Raw genomic sequence first — 6646 nt, forward strand, 5'->3', positions numbered from 1 at the left:
TCCACAGCCCTCGTAAATTAAAAAAAAAGGACAGTGCATCTTACCTCCATGTCAGCAAACTGTGCGAAATTTTCACAAAGGATATAATCCGATATGGAATGGTGACACGTACGTTAAATTTCCTTGATCAACAGAACAAATTATATTATACTATAAATTATAACATATTTCCGGATAATCCAAATTTTCAAGAAATGATCCACATAGAAATTTTCTTGGATTAATTAGTTACACTTGACTGTCAAGATCTTACATTTTCTTAAATAATTTAATCATGCATATGAAAGTAGCGACTTCTCCTCCATAAAACAAACTATAGTATAACACCGCGGCTGGTTTATTCACATTTCGCGAAATGATATTCCACATGAAATAATTAGGCGTGTACATTTCACGGTCAAGATCTTTCTTTCTTCTCAAAGAGTTGACTCCGGATGAAAATGGTAACTGTTTTCCTTTATCCATAGCGTTAATTGTAACAATGTATATATATATATATATATATATATATATATAGGCCTATATATATATATATATATATATATACATATACATATACATATATATATATATATATATATACATATATATATATATATAGGCCTATATATATATATATATGTATATATATATATATATATATATATATATATATATATATATATATATATATATATATATATATATATATATATATATATATATATGCAATGGAGGTAAACGACAAAGGCAAATGAATATATATAAATGAAAATCGTAATGAGTTGGAAAATCAAGAACAGTGAAAAAACTTTCACTGTTATATATATATATATATAAATATATATATATATATATATATATATATATATATATATATATATATATATATATATATATATATATATATATATATATATATATATATAGGAATAACGGAAAAACTGTTAAACAACTATGCTGCATTTAGAGAAAGGCTGGATCTCGAGTGAGATACAATAATTGAATTAGGTAAGTGATTGGAAGTAAAACAGCCAATGTTTGGTTTTTGCAGAGCTTTCGAGCAAAACTAGCTCTTCTTCAGTGCATGATCACCGAAAGTGACAAGGAGTAGCAGGATTTGAAACTGTTTTATAGAGAAGATGTCGGCATGGTTGTAAAGGCAAAGCGACTTACTGATTTCTGCTGAATAGAGCAGAAGTATTAGAAATTCGGATTATTTTAATCCGCGTCGGATTATTTTAATCCGATTCCGTCGTAATTGTAAAGGAATTGTTTTGGTTTATCTGGGACGGCAAATCGTTTCTGATGTTTAAACCGAATGGTGCCGTGGTCTTTAGGTTTAGTTCCCAGAAATTTTCTTTCGCTTTCCTAGATTTATCTGTCCAAGAATCGTTCTGGTCAATGGCAATAACACGCAAATTCTCAATTGAATGATTTTGGAGATTGAAGTGATTTGCAACAGGTTGGTAGATCTTTTTTGTTTTGATCGCCGATCTATGTTGTGTCATTCTCATTCTAAGAGTGTTTTTTGACTCTCCAATGTATTGTAAGTTACAAATATTGCAGTAGATGAGGTAAATGACATTTTTGGATAGGCAGTTAATTTTGTGCCGAATTTGGAACGTGCGTTTGGTTTGGTTGCTCTGAAAGGCCCCGGTCGAATCGACAAGTAAGCACGTTTTGCAATTTTGTGTACAGGGCGATGATCCTGTAGTTTCTGTTTTGCTTTCCCCTAATGGGGTGTCATCCCGAAAGGATGCCCGAACTAAGATATCCCGTAGGTTGCTGGGTCTTTTAAAAGCGATGACAGGTAATTCTGGAAATACTGATTTCAGGCGTTCGGTGCCTTGAAGTAGGTGAAAATTCTTCTGAATGATATTAGCCAGTGGTGGGAGACCAGGGTGGAATTCAGTAAGCAATGGTACCCTTTTGGAACTGGTTTGACGAGTTTTGTACGTCAATGTTTCGGTACGGGGTTTGCTTTTAGCCTTTTTGATGGCATTTTCAATAGTACCCCGAAAATACTGTCTGTTTAGGAGGTGTTGTGACAGTTCTTTAGTGCGTGAATCAAAATCGACTTCAGAGGAGCAAATGCGTCGAATGCGCAACGCTTGACTGTACGGAATATTTCTGGTACAGTGACGTGGATGGCAACTGCTTGGTAAGAGGTAGTTGTGCTTGTTCGTGGGTTTATTGAACAAGTCTGTTTTGAGTGAACCATTTTGTAGGGTCACGGTGGTGTCCAGAAAGTGAACGCCATGTCCAGAAAAATCAGCAGTGAATTTGATAGTGTGATGAAACGAGTTTATGTCATCAATGAAGAGTTTTATATTAGCCTCACCATGGGTCCATATCATAAAGATATCGTCAATGTAACGTAACCACGTGTGTGGTTTCAAGTTTTGTCGAGATAAAAATTCTTTTTCGAGATTTCCCATAAAGATGTTGGCAAAAGACGGTGCCATTTTGGTACCCATTGCGGTGCCATGAATTTGGAGGTAGTGTTTGTTGCCAAATACCAGATTATTGTTGGTCAAGATAAGTTGCATTAATTCGGCCAATTCTTTCTTCGTGGGGGTTTTGCCACGTATCGGTTTTGCCACGTATATATATATATATATATATATATATATATATATATATATATATATATATATATATATATATATATATATATATATATATATATACAAGGGCGTAGGAACCGGGGGGCTGGGGGCGCCGGCCCCCCAGTGAAAAATATGGGGGCGGAAGTATCATTCCGCCCCCCGCTTTGCAAGTCAGAAAACCCCTTTTTCATTTCTCAATAAATGATAAAAATCTCATTTGGAGCACCAAATTGCATCTAAGGCCAGGTGAAAAGGCAAAATTATTTACAACAATGGAGTGGGTGTTGAAGTGTGCTATATTGCACCAAATGGCATCTGATGCCACCTGGAAATGCCAAAAAATTCCACACCCCCTCCCCTCAGGCCGACCATCAGTCTTCAGTCCCCCCCACTCAAAAGTACCTTCCTATGCCACTGTACATATATATATATATATATATATAAATATATATATATATATATATATATATAAATATATATATATATATATATATATATATATATACATATCTATATATATATATATATCTAAATATATATATAGATATATATATATTGATATATATATATATATAGATATATATATATGTATATATATATATATATATAGATATATATATATATATAGATAGAAATATATATATATATATATATATATATATATATATATATATATATATATATATATATATATATATATATATATATAAAGGGGTGTAGCGAGCTTTTTGTCTATATGGCAATGATCATCCTTATATGCTATCATGAGATCCTGTTCGTGAAAATGTTCTCCCAGGTCAGAGAACACCGATTCGCCAACGGTGTGAAACACTTCCAACTGAATTTAATTTATCAGTTCATTTGATGCTTTCAGCGGTGTTGAAGTACGGGACGTCACTGTTATCCTTATTGGAAAGAGAACAAAAGTTATTTGACATTAAAATCGAAAGAATTTCCAAGTTCCTGAATGGTTAGAATTCCGGTATCATTTATTGACAAATTATTTTACAGGAATCGTTTTGTATTTTAATATGTAAACAACAACAACAACAATGTACACACGTATACACACGCACATACATACAAATACAACAAAAAATTATAATAAAATGGTGTTAACTATTGCACTACGCAACGCATACCAAACATCCACTTCTTCATGACCCAAATAGCGTGATCAGAAATAGCGCCATCCCATTAAATCTTTCAACTGTCGAAATAAAGGTATGCATATCTACAATGGACACAGACAGCCTTTTGAACGGAAATAAAAATATTAGTTGTAAACATCTCGTATAAGTTTAAACGTTCGCGGTTAACGGCAGATATGATTATCAAGTAACATTTATTATGGTTATATTCTATCAATAATATTCAAGTAACAGTTATAATGATCATATTCTAGCGATCCAAAGGTATAAATGTTATGAAGGGGAAATCACTAATGTTATGATGCAATTGTTTATTACTATGAAATATCTTTCACTCTGTAAGCTATATCCGTACCAATGGCAAACCGTATTCGCCCCTCCGCCCTCTCCTCCAAGTGCGAATAAAAGATGTAAAGCTGTGATATTATAACTGAAGGTATCTTAGTTCATTTGAAATTATCTTGACTAAATTAGAGATATCTCTAAACGACTGACGATATATTTAATTATCAGAGTGTACCGTTAATTTACCACCTTGTCCCACCTGTTGTCCAATATACAAATCCATTCGCGGATGTCAAGCTAATGAACTGCGTAGAGTTTCTTTTTGCTTTGTGAACAAAACTCAACTGTAAAAAGCCGCTACTATAGGCTACAAAATGTGAAACATTGGACATAGAACGCTGAACAGTTACCGTACTCGTTTTACATGTTACCAGGCGGATGTGTGACAGGGGGGGGGGGGGGAATAGAGTGGCACGTACGTACTGCTGTCAAATTTGGTAACCGAAAAAATTATGCCAATTAACTGGAATGTTTGTGATAGTGACATCTATTCTTTTTTTCACAGTTATTTCAATTATCCTTTTCATTACTTTTCACTTTTCATGCAAGGGAAAGTATTTATAAGGGGAATGGAAGGAATGAAGGGAAGGGGAAGAGAGGTGAGGGGAGGGGATAGAGAAACGGAACTTCTGTAGGAGTTCATCGGTCTGAAGTGACCAAAATGAAGTGATGTAATCCGATAATAGGTAATGATATAGCTAAACAAACTATTAAACATTCAATGTCGGTTCAGAGTACCCGGACGTGCATCATATCCTGGTGCCCTGAAGTTCAAGTTGTGGCTATACATAGATTGTATAACAAGTTATTGTGATCGTCACCAACTTTTCAAGTTTGTTAAATATTGAATCCTTTATTCTAGTGAGAGTGTCATTGAAACAAACTAATACCGTATAATGATACAACTTGTGCAAATAATCTACCATAAGCAACAATAACGACAAAACCAAGACGAAATAAAAGGGGTGGGGGAAGAAAAAGAAAAACATATGTAGGCCCAAGTTTAATTTTATTTGTACGCTTGTATAGTATATATTTGTTATAATATGTACTTAAATACGTCAAAGCAAGTGGCTTTCAGTTAACTGCCGCCCTTGATGTAAATAACATATTTAATAAACAAAGGTTTACTGGAAAGTACAACCGGATCTTTGAAAAATCTAAACGGTATTTCTCCTTACTAACTACTTCGTGGTTACGGATCACTGATTATCAATTACACGTAGCCATTGACGCGTTTGCTCAAGTGAGGACGCTGTTGCACAATGTCATGTTTACTATATGGCAAGGTTCGTGAACGGGGGACCGGGCTCATAATGTAAAGCCTAGTCTGGGTAGTAGACTTCTAACGACGGGCTCTGAAGTTTGCCAGAGTCGTGTATAGAGAGATGAGGCTCAGAAATTTGTTAGTCAAGAGCGTCATCACTTCGTGAGATGGTAACAACATTAGTAAAGCCTTGGTGGAGGTGGAGTTAACGAGAGAGACTTGGGAGGAGGCCTGGTGGAAGGGGATCTTTGAACCCTTTCATATTGTATCCTGCCCTGTAGCTCGGTTGCCCGCTTTGCAATCTCCTTCCTCTCTCTCCACCTCTCTCTCTCTCTCTTTCCGTCTCTCATCTACTTATTCCAATGATTTCCCTGTCTACCTTTCCGATGTAGATAAGACAATCAGTACGTCAGGCAGCATCCAGTAATTACGGTTAAAGTGAAGAGTTAGAAACGGCAAGAAAGAAGAAAGAAACAAAAACTAGAATATGACCGTTAATGAGACTATTTCGAAGATTTGAATTTGTCTCAACTCAACTTGGGAAATCAGGATTGTCAGCTGTTTACAAATATGAATAAATAGTTTCCCAAATTGAGATTTCGGCCCAGTGATTTCAAACCCCTGTAATATTTCAAGGTAATGAGAACGTTTGCAATTGTGAAAGTCGAAGCAATATTTACATCAGAATCTGACTAGGTGTTTTAAGCTTATATATGATCACAATAAAGGAGCCAATAACCGTCATTATTGATATATTTGACAAATTAACTGTCATGGACAACTTAATTCCCTACTAAGAAAACTCTAATACCATTAAGGAGATATCGCAGATAACTCAGGGAAGAAGAATTGCTAATGTCTAAATATAATATCATCAATTGTTTATGTTTTTCTTTGTTCATTAAAATATTCTTCCTTTCTTTCTTTCTTTTTTTCTTTCAATTTTTGAGCTTATCTTTCAATTTTGGTATGATATGGAAAACTTATGAAATTTTTGTAAGTGCTCCTAAATAAGTCCTTCGGCTACACTAGTTATTTTCAAACAATATTTATCCCAATACGGTTGATTTCATTGCATTCTTCTTAAGGGCGCTGGTTCTGTTTATTTGTTTATTTCTGCAAACCCCCATTACACTGCAATTTTGAAAGTATGACTACATCGTACGTTTACGATGAGTAATAATTTGTAGTCGCGTAACGAACTCTGGGTGAATCCCCTACGTTACTAAAAATAGACAGGTTAATGACATCATGAGAACGTTAAAAACAGAATTGCTTGCGTCATTGCGAAC

The sequence above is a fragment of the Apostichopus japonicus genome, chromosome 19 (assembly GCF_037975245.1).
Source record: "Apostichopus japonicus isolate 1M-3 chromosome 19, ASM3797524v1, whole genome shotgun sequence".
Classification (NCBI taxonomy): domain Eukaryota; kingdom Metazoa; phylum Echinodermata; class Holothuroidea; order Aspidochirotida; family Stichopodidae; genus Apostichopus; species Apostichopus japonicus.